Consider the following 17,529-nt stretch of genomic DNA (forward strand, 5'->3'; position numbering starts at 1 on the left):
GTCGAACATATGCCTCGATTGTCATAACCTACTTGCCATAATAAAGCTCAATGATGATAACGCACAAGAAGCTCTTTCACTTTCATATCTTCTATCTTCCATCCCCCTTTCTTGATTGACTTCCATCATCCTTCTCGAGTCCGCGTAGCCTGCTATCACATGACTGAGTATAATGACACACCAAAAATATTTGCATTTCATGTAGTTGCACCTACATTACCACATATAAGTATTTCATACATACATATAGATATCACAACTGCATCACATCCTACACACAACACCTGTTAGCACAATTTACATTTGCATTATCATATTCATTTGCATTACTTACATTCACATTTGCATCATGCATACACATATAAAACATAAACGAACGAAAAAAAAAATATTGCATTGCATCATATACATATTTGCATCCATATCATAAGCATCACATAAGAACATCTCATCACATAGGTACATATGTATATAGTTGCCACAAAGATGAATCATCTCATATATATATAAAGTGTCATGATACAATGATGTCAAAATCATATGGCTACAATCACCCGCAGGTGTCTACATCATTATACAAAATGGTACAAAACTGATACAGAGGAACTCACTGATCACTCCTGCCAACACTATTGGTAGTGCTAATCCTATCCATGTCATGGTATCCCATGCCACGTGTCCTACCCTCATCTCCAGTCTTGGATCCTAGAACACTCGTCTAAGGGCATCCCTGTCTCCGTCTCGATCGTACAGAATCAACTCCCCATCAATCAGTATCCGCATAATCCTATATACATCCTCCAGGGTGACTGTCATCTCACCCATCGGCAGATGAAACGTGCATGTCTCAGAGTGCCATCTCTCAGCAAGCGCAGTCAGCAAACCCATGTTTGCCCGAAACTCAGGCACATACAATATATGTCTCAAACCCATCTCCTCGATGATAGCTCTATCCTGAAATGACAACTCAGGTTGCAACCTCTACATCGATGGGAATCTCTCCCGTGACTCTAGTATTGGCAAATACTCCTACAGTCAAACAACTCAATCATGTTAGTTATAGTGGCATTCACTGTTTATCACAAAATGCTACTCGCTATCTAAATGCATATGGTTATCTATCCTAGTGACACTCACTGTTCATCACAAAGTGTTGCTTCTATCCTAGTAGTACTCCCTGTTCATCACAAAGTACTACGTGTGTGACACTCACTGTTCATCACAAAGTACTCTATCTTGGTACTCACTATTCATCACAAAGTGCCTTGATCTATCCTAGTCTTCCTAGAGGACCTGCTTGAGTGTATCCTCTCAGCAACTTATCCAATTGACAACGTATGTTCATCACAGAACTGCCAATTTGACCTCGAAGACCAAAACTTGCATTCTTTCAACGCAAACGCGCTTGACTGACACAAACGTGCCTACAGACTGCACAAGCATGCCTTAAAAACACAGACGTGCCTGTATGACATAGACGTGCCTAGGCTGTGCATAAACGTGACTATACTACGCAGACGCCCCTGCACATCGCAGACGCCCCTGCACATTGCAGACGCACCCGCATTCAACATAGACGTGGTTCCAGACACAGACGTGCCTGGCATCGACACAGACGCGCCTGACACCGATGCAGACGCTGTTACACGATTTTAGACTTTTTTGTACCCTATTCCTAAGTGCATTTATTGCTCTAACTAGCATGCATTAATGACAAAAATAAATACGTCAAAGTATGAGGAGGTTTGGTGGTACTTACCGGCTCTCCTGCCTCTGCTGGCCTCTGAAATCGACGAACACGGTTGAATCTATGCATGAAAGCCATCGCTGCTGATTGCTGCTGCTCTTTTCTTGCTCTGCACTTTGATCTCGTGAAGGTGTAGATGACAATGAGGATGTCTTTTGCCCATGGTCTATCTTATAGCCTACCCTAGCGTTAGCCTTCATTTCCCGAGTCAGTCTTCCTCATCCCGTGACTTTGTCACTTTATTTGGTCAGTCCATTCTAGCCTTTCTTTCTTATCGAGAGATTGTCTGCAATCTTTTCAGACATTTTCATCCAATCTCTCGAGGGGGCATATCATTCCCATACTGGGGCAACTCTGTATCAGTTCATCTTATCTTCTTTGAAACAACGCGACAAGCCACATTGTCTCAAAGAGGGGCAAAATGTAGACACCTAAAATTGTCCACTCTAATTAAATAAATATTTTATTTATTTAATTATTTAAGCCTAATTCTTCTATTAATTAAATAAATCTTTATTTATTTAATTAATTCATTTATCCTCTTCTAGCCTTATTTCTCATTTAAATAAATACATTTATTTATTTAAATTATCCTTTTCTTAAATTAAATAAATACTTTATTTATTTAATTGATCCCATTTCTTCCATTAATTAAATAAATCTTTATTTATTTAATTAATTCATTATCTTTTTCTACACATGACACATGTCATTCATCTCTTAATTCCTACACTACCTACCTCTTTCATTATTTTATTATTTCTTCTACCTACCCTCTAATCCTAGCCGACCTCCTTTTTACACCTCTCAATCTTATCCCTCCATTTCATATTGTGTCTTCTATTTAAGGAGATGCTTCCTTCATTATCAAACCCTAATGATCATTTTTTACTACACTACTATCCTACTAGCAACCACATTCCATTCTTTGTTGAGCTCTTGTGCATATAAAATCTGAGAGCAAATATATCAAGCAAGATCAATGGAGATAGGAAGAATGGAGATCAAAACCCTATTGGACATGTGAGGGTATAATCTTTGTGATTTTGTTTTATTTACATTGTCTTAGGTAATCTTCATATGTTATGGTGGATCTTTGTTGTTGTTAGGCTAGGGTTTGGTGGTTGAATTCATTTAGCCTTTCAATTCTGTTATTATTGTATCCATTTTCACCATATACAAATATAATTTGAACATCCACTATCAATCAATCATCCATTCATCTCTATCTCTTCTAACATGTAAAGAAGTAGAAATAATCTTAGCAATATCAATCTTAGGTACATTTGTTTCTACCAAAAACAAACAGTCACCATCTTCATAATCTGATTCATCATCTGAAATACCAACATCATCTTTGACATAATAGGTTCTCTTTCTAAACTTCCCTTTACCATCTCTAGGTTTCTGTCTTGAACCTCATTCCAAACACCTAGTAGCAATATGACCAATCTTTCCACATCTAAAGCATTTTAAGGGGTAACATACCTTTTTATTTTCTAGTGACTCTCTTTAGTTGTTTTACAAAGTTTGCTTCCATCTCATCTAAAATTTCATCTTCTGGATCTTCCTCAGAGGCTCTAAAGGAAAATTAACTTCTTCAAATCATAGTTTTCTTCAATAGCTGAGATCTTGTCACTATAGCTTTTTGATAGGGACATCAAAATATTCTCAATTATATCTTCATCTATCAAGGTGTCACCAAGTTCTTTAATTTCATTTACCACACTATCAAACTTTTGAAAATAGCTAGTTATGTTATCGCCTTCCATTTTCAAATTCTCATATCTGCACTTAGTTGTTAGCTTCTTTGATAATTTAACTATGTCATTTCCTTCATAGATATCTCTGAAATTTTTCCAAACCTCATAAGCAGTATCCAATGAAATAACCTTTGTCAATTCAGTACCTTGCATTTTCTTTCTCTTCATAATCTTGAATCTCATCTGGAGTGGTATACCATTTGCTGGTTGAACATATTTAGTTTCCACTAATTTCCAAGTGTTGTATCCCAGAGATATTAGGTAGCCTCTCATCTTAACTTTCCAGAAACTATAGTTGAATCCTTCAAAGATAGGAATAGTCAGTTTACGTGTCATCAGATTAAGATCTACCTGAAGTGGTTAATCTCTTCTCCAAGGAACCAAAACTCTGATACCAATTGTTGAATATTTAGGCAACTGAGAGGGGGGGAAGAATCAGTTGATAAATTAAATCAATTTATTAAATCCTTTTACACATCTAGAGTAACCAACAGAATTAATTAAGACAAATATAGCATCAAAACATAGACATACAATATATCACATAAAGAAAACCAGATATGATATTGAAAACCCAAGAAGGGAACAACCTCGGAGAATGTTCATTCTTAATATAAAACATTGGTTAAGGTGATTTTCATAAATGATGGCTTACTGCTAGAATGATCACTACAGGAAGGCTCATTGCCCCAAAAAAGGCTTGCTACCGAAGAAAGAAAGGTAATCCACCACTGTAACACAATCTGCAAAGACAAACTGCTTTTGGTGCCTCAATACTAACACACTTTGCACAACATCAACAATCAGACCCTTCCTTACCAATCTCATATATCTTCAATAAAAATGTTGCACTTTTTCATACTAACACAATCAGATCATTCTCATATAAATATTGTCTTCCGAGAAGCATAATCTTCCAAGTCAACCAAGACAAGGATCTAAAATAGGTGAACACTAAACATTCTGGTTGTGGGAAGGAATGAGAAGTAGACCATACCCACACCACAAATCAATGGTAAGATCAACATGTTACATCCACTACAAAATCTGGACCCAAATCATGACTCACACACTACACCAATGTAACTACACATCCTCTAACTCTAGACTTAATCTAGACCCAAAAATAAGAATGGTATTATCATATACATGAATGCAATCGATCAAAACCATATTCAATAAACAAAAATATCTAGATCACCATCAACTCAACTAATCCATACTGAAACACAACTTTCAGAATACCAAAGATTCCAAGGACACATCTTTCAGATCACCAAGACCAAGAATACATGTTCAAACTAATGACAACCATTATGTTGACATTAATGACAACCAATCATAATCATCAACATCACATTTACAACTTGGTGAGATCTTTATATGCCCCTGATACTCTTTGCTTCTTGTTTGACTCTTTATATTGATATTCTCTTTGATATTAGTGGAATCATTATCTTTACTATCATGATGTTGATTCTATTCTTTGGATTAATTTTTGATGTTAGGGTTATGATTAGCTTCGTGACTATTCACTATTTCAGACATATGGTTCATGTGTTGGAAAATGCACATTCCAATGAGAAATTGTAGGTGATTGAAGGTATTGTAATTGATGGTAACCTTACAATCATGTGATACCGGTAGGCAAGCACAGGCACCGACACCAGTAGACTCTACACTAGCATATAGAACATCGGCACCAAAAAAAGAAGATTACCGGCACCATGACCGACATGAAATTTGTGTAAATGTATTTTGTAATTAATTGTAAAATCTTTTGTAAGCCGACATGGTGGATTGTAATATGACTCATATATGTATGAGATTATTGTAGATCATTTAGTGTGTGATGTATGAAAAGAATATAGCAGACCTAATGTTCAAACTATTAGGCTAAGGGTTTATGTATATTGCAAAACTTAAACCGGTACTGAATCTCGCATAGAAGATGCCAATCTGAAGCAGTACAAGACATTGGATTTGTATAATCCAATTTTTTAAGTCAGTGTGACTTCTTTTGTAATTGAGCAGTGAGCTCTAGGAATTTGGCCTTCCTACATATGCAGGCTCCTATTGTAAACAGTAATATTCCCTTATTGGCCAGTAAGCGAATATTGTGAGTCACAAATCCCACCGAGGTTTTTCCCACACTGGGTTTCCTCATTAAAATATTGTGTTATGGTGTGTCTCTTATGTTTTTGATTAATGAAAAAGCAGGTTTTGAAGGGGCCCCAAAACCCTATACAAGCAAGATTAAAACAACAAAGCCACGAGAAACAGAACAAAAGGAAAAAACCAATGGAAAACTAGGAAAAACCCACAAAAGCCCCTAAAAGCCAGTAGGCCATCCAGGAATTAGATTTTATCCAGGGTGCTACTAATTTCTTGCAGCTCTTTGATGTTGTCTTTGAGGTTGGGAGGGTCCTTGGCCACAATAGCCACAACTTTCTTGATACTGGCACTGGTTCTCGTAGCAGTTCCACCCACTGGGGTAGCATCACCACCACTTCCAGTCTAGATGGTCTCCTCCTCCAGGTCGAGGGTCCTTGGTCTTATGTTGCGGTTGCTATTCTTATTTACTTTACCAATACACAATTTTAATATGTTTTTCATGTTATAACTTAAGAAAATCATCTAACCGGTTAGATACTGATTCACACCCCCCTCTCAGTATCTTTGGGAATCCTAACATCATGTTTATTGCATATGATGATTTATCATGTGTTATTAGTGTTTACATTAGATGTGAATGATGTTGATGTCATTTATTACATGGTATCTTTTCTATGATGTCTCGCTATTGTGGATGTGAAAGGGAAGATGTCACATCACTCATTTTATGAGAGAGGTGTGATGTTACGATTCTCTTTCACCTATTTGCGTATCTTTTGTTTATATATATGTTATGCATAGACGTTAGGTGTTATGTAGTTTACAGGTACTAGGAATCGACTTCAATTGGTCTTATAGGTGCATGCCTTTAATCCTAATGGTAGTTGATCAGAGGCAACATTAAGGCCCTACTACATCTTAACCCTAGTCAATGTCCTATGTGAGTCATAGTGTTCTTGGCTAGAGTCATCTTGTTAGGTTTTGTGTGGTTATATGAATTTTGTATTTTATTTAATTTATTGATGGTTTGATGTTATATTCTTGTAGTAAATAATAAATAAATTATAATGTGTAATCATAAGTGTGAATGATTAATTCTGTAGGTTATATTGTGGTTCTCATATTATAATGCTCATATTGTTTTGTGGATTATATTATTGTAGCATTTATGTTATATGTGGGATTGATTTATTTATATTTTGTATTTGTGGGAAAGTTAATTAGTAATTTATTTTTATTACTATTTCATTTATTTACATTTAAGTGATATTTGTTCGAATTGGGTTTCCTAATTTTGTCCTTGTTGCAAGATGAAAGTTTTTTTTTTTTGTTTGCATGTGTTTTGGGAAGGAATAGAGAGTTTTTTTTTATAGTTTTTGGAGAGTGGTTTTGGGGATGGGGATGCTTGTTTTGTGGATGGTTTTTCAAAAATGTGAATGGTTGAAAAGGGTTTCAATCTGCATGTGTTTGGAGTGAATTTTGATGAAAATTTGAGAAAGGAATTCATGAAGATTGTAAGAAAATTTAATGTATTAATTTTAAAATTATTGGATTTCATGTGGAATTTCATTTTGGAGTCTTTGTAGTTCATGTTGTATTTTTGTTTGTGCGAAGGTTGCTTGACTTCATCTTCATAGTCTTATTCTTCACTTTCTAGGTCAGAGTTTTCTTGATTTACTCTTGGTTTATGTACTTTTGTTTATATAAAATGAAAATAAGTATTTATTTTATTTTTGTATAATGCTTTGAAAGATATGGAAATGATTTGGTTTCATGCTTTGTTATTTTCTTAATTGGATGTTTCGGGTGCTCTCATTTCACTCTTTTAAAGAGTTATTTTGGGTATTGATGTCTTGTAATTTGAGTTTTAATCATAGGGCCCATAGAATTATATTTCTAAGTAGGAGACTCACCAGTCTCAAATAATTTTGTGTTATATTTAATATCTTTTGTCATCTGGGTGTCATGATTAAGCCGTAAATCAACCTAGGGTTGCAATCCCGATTTTCTTGTAAAAGTGCCATAAAAAAGGGTATATGCACTAAAAGACATGTCATATGCGCCATTTTATGATTCATATGCCTTATTTTATGAGTCGTATGCACCACTTCATGAATCATATGTGTTATTTCATAGTTTTGCCTTCTAGATCAGTCTTTGGGGTATTTATCTTGTTTTTGTGATAAATGTGCTAAAACAGAGTGTGTATGTGCCACTTTATGTTGTATATGCACCATTTCATGTTTTATATGTGTTGGCAGTATATATAAATTTACATTTTTATATCGCCTTATGGAGTTATGTCCCTAAATGGTCCTTTGGTCTAGTTGTGTTTCTTGAATTCTCTGTGCATATCAGTCTTTGTAGTCTCCTTTATTTAAGTTTCATTGTGCTAAACTTGAACCTTGAACTTGAACCTTTCTGGTTCAAAGTTCAAAGTTCAACAAGCGTCATGTTTTAGTTTTTCCCCGTGCGGTCTTGTAAGTCTTTTTCACTGTTTGTCGGTATTTTGCATTGGTTGAACCTTGAACTTGAACCTTTTTGGTTCAAGGTTCAAAGTTCAATATTGGTCATGTATATATTTTTGTGTCACTGTTGTTCTTCAAGGTTCAAAGTTCAATGTGTGATTTCTTGGAAATCATATGACTTTTCATGAGATGGTGGCATGGATTTTTAGGAATGGCTAGACGGTGGTAGAAAAAGGGAATATTCTCCCATAATGATTTAAAAGTTGTCATTAATAGAAAGTATGGCATGGGAATATGTGTTTTTAGATATGAAGTGACTTGTTATTAAATGCATGATCGTGTGTGATCATTTTAGAGTAATGTCGTACAAGTAAAGAGTAATGATGATGAGTTATGGAAATCATGGGTAAGATTTTCTTGGTTTTTAAATTGAGCAGTTTCTTTGTCGGGGATTATCATTTGTGAAACATAAGTTTTAAGCAAAGTTTTGGAGTGAAGGGGAATAGACTACGACAGGGGTTTTGCAGATGACAGAGGAAGGAAAGAAGAAAGTTAAGATTAAAGAAGAAAAACTTGACTCTGAAGCTGCACATTCTATTGGTGGCCGAGTTACTAGGTTGAGATACAAGAAGAACTTTTAGCCACCTGTCGCCCATCTCATTCTTGATTTGGACACCGAAGAAGTACAGGGCAATATGATGACCCCTATTTTTTATACTAACAAAGTCATAACCAATGCAAATGCTAATGTCCAAGATTCACAGGGGCTTGATGTTCCTTCTAACATAGATAATGTTATGCTGCTAACTTCAGGGGGGCCTTCGCCCATGCAATCCAAGGATCTGATTGTGGCTTGTAAATGGCTAAGTGATCAATTACCAAGAAAAGGAATGTTGTGCCTATTTCTATGTCCATGGAAGATGCCATGAGTAAATTTATAAGGAGATCTACTAAGCCAAATTGGCTAAAAATGGAGACCATGATCAGTTTTGATGAAGGCACAGAACATTGGACTACACATATTGATAAACCTACATCTGATAAGGATGTTACCATCACCTCATAGGCTGATTATAATATTGAGCAAGTTGATTTGGGGGTAGGAACTAGAGTGGTTGATGTGAAACATTTAGAGTCTTCAACTAAAAGGATTATCTCCCACACTTGGAAAGATGAAAAAGATAAAGCAGAGTTGAAATAGAGTCTAATGCAAATGGCTCAATACATCCACGCTCTGCAAAATAGCCCACTTCCATTGTCCCAAAGCTCTGTTCCCTTTAGTTCAAAATCCCTTGGTAATCAAAAGCTCTTGGATGAGGTTCAATGAAACAAGATGATCGCATAGATTTTCTCTGAGTGGCTCACATCGATTGTGCATCAAGGAACTAATTATATATCAAATTTAGTTCAAATCTTCAAGGATGCCAATGATGTTACCAAGGAATTGGACACTGACTTAATCACATGGCAAAAAGAGAAGACTAAATGGGCAGTGATTTCAAAGAAAATACATGATATTCAGCGCTATGGCTTAATGAATTTTCTTGTTGAAAGACAAGTGCCAGGATTGGACGAGGATATAATGTTCATATGGAAGGAAATTATAGAATGGCGCAATCAAATCATTGAGCAAGGTCATAATGAGTTTGTCAGTCTGCAAGGTGAACTAACAACCTTGAGAACAACCATGCAGAAAGATCTGCATTGTGTTGATGTTTTGCTACTTAAAGAGGATGGCCAGACTCTGGAGGATATAGCAGAAATGGTCAATCTTTTCAGCAGTTGCATTAAGTAGATCAAGGTGGAAAAATCCTTAGCCATGGAAGACTTTACAAAGATTGCTAAAGTGGAATCGATGCTTATAGTGTGTCTTGATCATTTGGACTCTCACAAAGATAAAGTATAGTTGGTGAAAAGGAAGAAAGAACTCTAGAAGCAAAGGGTAATTCATATCAGCCTGCCACATGTAGCAGTAATCCAGGAATTCTCAAGGGTTCATCAGGAGTGGAGTGCAGCGAAAGTGGTTATGGTGTCCACCTAGAATAGCAATCCAGACAATTTGGCTGGAACTGAATCAACTGCATGACTAGCACTGCTGGTAGTTGTATGCCAGCGTGTCTAGCTTTCTTTTATTTTTTGTTATACAGTTACGATAGTTTCTCATTAACTCATTTGGAGTTAATTTTATCTTTGGTTGAACTATTGGGTCTGGTGACCTATTTATAATCCTTGTAATGACTTTATGAAGGTCCACTAAGTTTCTGAAAAACTATCTCTTTAATTTTGGTTGAACACTTTTCGTATGTATTGAAAGTTGATGATCTTTTTTGAATGAAAATCGAATGACAGTTTGTCTTTGGCTTCAAATCTGTGTGTTTGGTGTTTGGAATTTGATTTTTGTGAGAATCTATATCAATAAAGAATCTGTCATAGGTTTCCATATGTGCAGAAAATGTCACTAAAATTTATCTTTAAAGCTTTTCATTTTGTTTTACTATACATGTGAAGTCTGTCGGCTTTACACAAAGAATTATATATATGAATCAATGCTTGTGCTCATTTGGTATTGACTGGTGTATGCAATTACCTTTTTGTACTTTCTGGTGAAAAGTATAATATTTGTTGTATGTAATTTGGAGCTAATTAAATATTTATTAAAGGGAGTTGTACCTTAATTCAGAGGTTAATCAATATGATGGTTATCCCAACTGTATAGTGAGATTTGTCTTTCATTCCTTGGGTGAAAGGGTATAAAAGTTAAATAAATTGTGAGAGACAAATCTGTTTACCAACAATATACACCAAATTATGTTGTATATGTACCATTTCTTTGAGAAAATGCACTAATTCATAGTTTTGCTTCCCAGATTGAGGTTTTGGGGTTCGTGTTAGTCTAGGTCAGACCAGAGGCTTGGTTTTGGGTCTATAACTCTCTATTGTGTTTTTCCAAAGGTTGAATTTATTTTGTATGGATTCATGTGTTTTCCTTTCAGGTGCATGTGTTCATACATTATGGTTCATTATTTATGCATTCTTTGTGATGCTTTGAGAGCAATTGAATTAAGGAATGATTTGTGGATCATAAATGATGTTATGGTTTAAATTTATGTATGGATATTGGTTTGGATTGGTGTTCATAGAATCAATCCCATGCTCGATGATAATGGATTAGTGGCTATATGTATGTTTCTAATTTAGGACTTATCTCCTTGTTGATTGGGATCTTATGGAAGTTCTAATTTTATTTATGAGATATTTACTTATGAGATGTGATTGTAGTGATTCATTATGTGTACCATGGATGATATGATATTTTTGTGATCCTCTTGTTGTACCCATAGGTTAGTGGTATCTAGCTACAAGTTATGGGGAGTGGCTTCCAAGTGGGTTGTGGGGCCTAGGTGATTGCCAAGGAATCTCATTCGAAGTTTCCTCTCAAGTGGGTGTCAATGACCCAAAGTGGTTGTCAAGGAATCTCATTGAGAGTTGGTTTAATCAAGTGATAACATTAAACTAAATTAATTATGGGATGGGCTAAACACACATTAATAAGATGATTTTTGGTACCCCACTCATGGCTTGGAGTTCTCGTTTAGGCTTAAGATGAGATTTGGAAGGGTTGTATGGTAGATCAAAATTCCTTGTCTCCATGGAAGGATAGTTTAGTTCCACATGTGTAGTCAAATGGGCATCTAGGTTTGGAGTTCAGAGAGGGTTGGTCCCCAAGGAAACTATTATTGATGGCATGTGATGACACTCTTCCCTCGTTGTAGCCTAGTACCCTATCCTATGTGGATTGTGGAAGCCTCTAGTGAGTTGTTCTTTATGGTTGATCCTATGTCTTGAGATGTTTCCATCCTTCATTCTGTTTATTATTTGTGAGAGTTTTTATTCCCCTTGGATGTATAGGTGTTGGCCTAGGTCAAGTGATGTGACTTGGGCCTTATCTCATTCTTCGAAGCATGGGGGATGGACCTTTTTGATTCCACATAGTTGGGTAGTTGATGCCTTCTTCCATTGGGATGTCTGGTGGTTTGTTTATGAGCTTGGTGAATGGTTCTTCCTCTCTTTAGTTCCAGTTCTATGGATTTATGATACATGTTTAATCTCTAATATATGTAAAGATTCATCTGTGTACTTGTATTTGTATATCATTCATGTGATCATTGTATCATGTCATTCTTATTGTAAAGATTGGTGTAATATATTATGTTAACCATGCATAAGATATAAGATGTAATGTAATAATGTTATCAAATGTTTAATCTATTTAGTGTTGGTACTGTTGGAATACAATGAATCCAAGAACACTGAGAGGGGGGGGGGGGGGTGAATCAGTGTTTTGCTAGTAATATAAGATTTTGCCTTATTACAACATACACATATAAACCGGTAAATGAAGAAACATATGTCATGAGGTAAATAAACCGGCCACAAGAATGAACACCATAACACAATGAATTTAATATGTGGAAAACCTCAAAGAGGGAAAAACCATGGTGGGATTTGTGACCCACAATATCAATTCACTTACCATATGAAAGATATTACATAGAATGGGGGCCTACACATGCAAGAAGGCACACTGCCTAGAGCACATTGCTTAACACAAAAGAGTCTCACTAGCTACAAGCTTCTACTGAGATAAACAGTAATGGTGAACTCACAAAATGCATCTACAATGCCAAAAAGAGTTCTGGTTATAGCTATGTTCTATACCAGTTTATAAACCTTGAACCCTTTTACTGGTATCTCGTTTCCTCCAAGAATGCTTTAAAAACCATCTACACATCATTGCATGATATAAATTTTGCATACAAATGACCTACATACATATCCTTCACATCACAATGTTCTACTACCTTGTACTCTACCAAAATGACCTAATAAACTAACTTATATACCCTTTACAAACAATATGCCTTATGTCCGCTTACAATACATTACAAAAGATATTCAATGTTGTCCCTATACAATAATTATAAAATTATTCTACAAATAAAGCCTTTTGGATCCCAAACTAATGTCGGCTTTATTGAAGTGTTGGGCATCGGTGCCGATGCTGGTGTCAGTGATGACCCTGATTACTCCAATGTTGGTATCTGCCAGTGTATGCCTCCAATGTTGGTATTTGCTAGTATATGCCTTCTATAGAATCTTGTTGCCATCAATGACAACATATGAATCCAATGAGTGTCAATTGCCAACAATCTCCCCCTTTGGCATTGATGGCAACACTCATTTGAAAAATGGATTCCCTGTCGGTTTAACTCAAACATGCTCCCCCTGAGCTGATTGACTATGTTTGCAATATACTGTCTGTTTGATATCCTCCCCCTAGGATTATATACATATACATATTTTTCACATACATATACTCCACCTTTGGCATCAATGCCAAAGACCGGTGAAAGAATTGAAAGAATAATTACAAATTACTTTACCGGAGCTTGACCAATTTCATGATTTCTGAATAAGCTTTCTATAGAAATTGTATATAGGTATCCCAACTAGTTTTTAATGATTTAGATATGGATACAAGTCCACTTATTAAATATGAAAGTGGTTCTTTCTTAGTGACCTTTGGTGGTGTGGTCTTTGCAAGCATATCCATGCATTCCTTCTTATGTACACCAAGTGAATCCAATCTTGGACTCACCAACCCTCTGAGACTCCTTTCTCTCCAAATAATCTTGTCTCTTTCCTTTTCAAAAGAAAAAAATTGGTTCTCCAAAGTCAAAATTTGTCCATCAGTAGATGTTGTAAGTGAAGTTAGTCCATCAAAATAATTAGCAATCTTTTCTTGTAACTCCTTTATCCTCTTATCTATATTTGTTGTAAGAATCTCTATATTACAATAGACCCTATAGATGTTAGTACATTGTTTCAAAGAATTTTCAATAAATATAAGTTTCTCTTCAACCTTCATCTTTTATGTCTCAATAATCTGGTCAAAAGTGGCTTTCTTAGCCAAAGTAAATCTTTCAAGTGCTTGCCAGTCGGAAATCTGCTGTAATGATTGAAAGTTTTTAGAGATGTGCTATGTCAATACTTTAAGCTTGCCGGAAGGGATGCTTCATTTTTAATCATACAATTGGAAATCAATCTATGCAAAACTATTATTGATCTATTATTCCGTTGTCTGCAGATCCCTCCTTCATTAGCTTTTGAGTAGCCATCATCATTATCTCTGTGGGACTCATCTCTATGTTTGATTTCTTCTCAACTTGAGAAGTGTCGATTGCCAAAAGTTTTGTAGAGGAATCAACTGCTGGTTCAGTCTCATTTTCCTTTTCTATCTTCTTCTTATCCTCTCCCGGTGTATCCCTTTTCTCATCCTCTTTTGCACTGATGGCTTCACTACTTGGTGCAGTATCTATTACTGTAGGTGGACTATTATCCACAATATTATCTGTATCATGTACATTTTTAATTTACCTTTCTCAGGTTGCACAAATGTTATCTTTTTTGTTTAGACTGTACACTCTCATCAATTTTAGGTTTATCTACTGGTTCATTCAAATTTTGATTTGAACTTCCCAAAATTCATTTCCCTTTAGATCTGTTCGGCACGGTGGGAGTTGTTGCCTTGGCAAATTCTTCTTGAGAAGTAAGGAAATCAATATTCTTTTGGCCCAACCATCTCTAGTCTCATTTATTATTTCATTGACTCTGGCCATCATTAAGCTTATTTGTCAGGGTTCGCTGCTAAAGATTGTTTTATTTGCAACTTCTATACATCTTTTCATTTTCTCATTATTTATAGTACCACAAATGCCCAAAAGTTCAACTTCTTTAATCTCTCTGTCCCTCTTGATTGCATCTAGTCTACTTGCATCTAACTTATTATATAATGATAAAGGAATTTCCTTCAAAATTTCTACCAAAGCCTTCTTATATATGTCTAAATGTAACAAAATTGCTTCTTCCATTTTATTTTGTTCATTGTCATCTAAATCTTCATAGAAATTTGACACATTCTATCATGTCCCCTCCTTGATCATTATATATCCTAAATGAAGAAATTATTATTATTAATTAATATAATAATTACCAAAGAATGATTATTTGAAATCTATTTATTTATTAAATATTATTATTTAATTAATATTTATTAATGTTTGAAATATTCAAATAAAAATAAATTAATATTATATTATAAACATAATTTATGTATTTAAAATAATAAACACATAATTTATATATCCAATAATAAATGTGGACAATGACTAATAAGAATTACCCAATCTAAATAACAATTAGCATTGACTAAGTACTATCGACGCATAATCTCAAGATACAGATGATCAAATACCATGATCAATGAATATATTACAGTGTTGGAAAGCATTCAAGTTGTCATTTGAAATTGGAATTGGATCATCACATACACAAGACTTGGAGAGCTCTATAACTAGAGTATCCCCTCTCGAACTATCACTAGGAGCAGAAGTAATAGACAATTCAAACTATCAACATTATGGTACATAATCTGTGAACCAATCTAGGCAATGAAATTGTCTTACAAAGTAAGACATCACAATTTCATGAAATTGAACCTTATGGTTCAATTGTCCAATGCATATCAGGGTTGCAATCACCTAACTCATATCAGGTTTGCTTAATATTTAAGGGTGCAACAATCTTGTTCACAAACTATTAATTAATTCCAAGGATTAAGTAAATCGGTTCAATAATTATTAAACATGGATTATGAAAGGGCAACAATTAATTATAGAAAGTGTCTCTTCACAAATAACATGACCATAGAGAAAGGGGCATGATCCTCCAACATGGAAGAAATTGTATAAGAAACCATTCTAATTTCCAAGAGGAGGGAGGGAAGGATTCAAATCTGACATTTTATAAGATGTCAATACCCAGCAGTTTCCTCTAGATATTGCAGTTTGAGTATGAATTTTCTGAGCAAACATTCTTGTTATCAGTGGTATGTATGAGGATGGCTTAATTTGTATGCTTATATATGAAGCCTAAAAATGTTTACACAGACTTTAATAGTAATATTAATATAAACTACAATAAGTATGACAATTATACTTAATATATAATGGCAGACCAGATCTAAAGCATGTTAGATCTGTCTGCTTTTTTTTTAGCCACCATTATACTAACCTTTATGTTTTTAGGCAATAGTGGTATTAATGATGTAAACAAAAAGGTAATTAGCAAATGTATTAATAATTGGTAAATTAATAAATACATAACTAATAAATATATCTATGATTTATAATAGAATATAATGTATTTATTAGTGTTATGTTCAAATCAGAATCAGGAATAATATAAGGGTTATAAATATAGGTATTGATATAATAATAGATATTAATATAATATCTTTGGAAACTACTCTACAGTAATGCATAATAACTCATACAATTAGTAATTAATAAATAAATAAATGATTTATAAATGAATCAAAATAAGTTTAATTAACTTGTATGATAAATTGGTAAGTACTTGATAGACTAAAGAAATATATAATATCATAGAGCATGGACTATAGACTGCAAAGAGGTAAATGATTAACTTACACGCCATGAGGATGTATGTATGTGTGGACATGTGTGCCACATGCACACACACATATTAGTGAGGATTTTGTCATATGTGAGATAGTATGCCAATCTTTAGGGAAGATTTATAGTAGTATAGGAATATTGTCTCATGGGCATGTAACAAATAAATATATGTATGCATGCAACATATTTGTAAATATTTAGGAACAATATTACTAATTAAGGAATATGTACATGCAGACATAAAATATAGATGATAATGAAATATAAATTGTTCTATGAATAACAATAATTTGGCTATGTGATGGAGGCTATTGGGAGAAAAGTCCCTTAGCCTAATTGATGCAGGGGGATCCCCTACTCTAGACCTCTCAAGGGTTCAGTCACTCAAAGAGACACACAAGAGGATCCTTCTACATGATAGGTGAAACACACTCTCCCTTCCAACTCCCATTGATCATGATTGATCATCTCATCAATTGCCTAAGGCTCCACTCTTTAGGTTTTGATAACCTACTCACTCCTTTGGACTCTACTCTAAGATCAACACTTGACTCTTAAGTCTCCTCAATACCCTAAATCCAAGGTATATTCTTCCCACATTGAATTTGAAATCCCTACAATCCACTAGACTCCAAACTAGGTTCTCAAGAAAAAATGCTCAACACTTTGATTAAATAAAACCAAAATTACCTTCTTGTTGTCCTCTTAGATATACCTCTACACAGAGGTACATAACTTTTTGAATCGGTTAAAAAATTATCAATCACCCTAGTGAGATTCTAAAGAACTTGATTTAGAACAATATATTAAAACTTTAGACAAATCCAAAAGTGCAACCCTGAGATATGGCCCCCACATCAAGCTGCATTTTCTGTGACTGTCACACTATGACAGTC

The sequence above is a fragment of the Cryptomeria japonica genome, chromosome 3 (genome assembly GCF_030272615.1).
Source record: "Cryptomeria japonica chromosome 3, Sugi_1.0, whole genome shotgun sequence".
NCBI classification, from domain to species: Eukaryota; Viridiplantae; Streptophyta; class Pinopsida; order Cupressales; family Cupressaceae; genus Cryptomeria; species Cryptomeria japonica.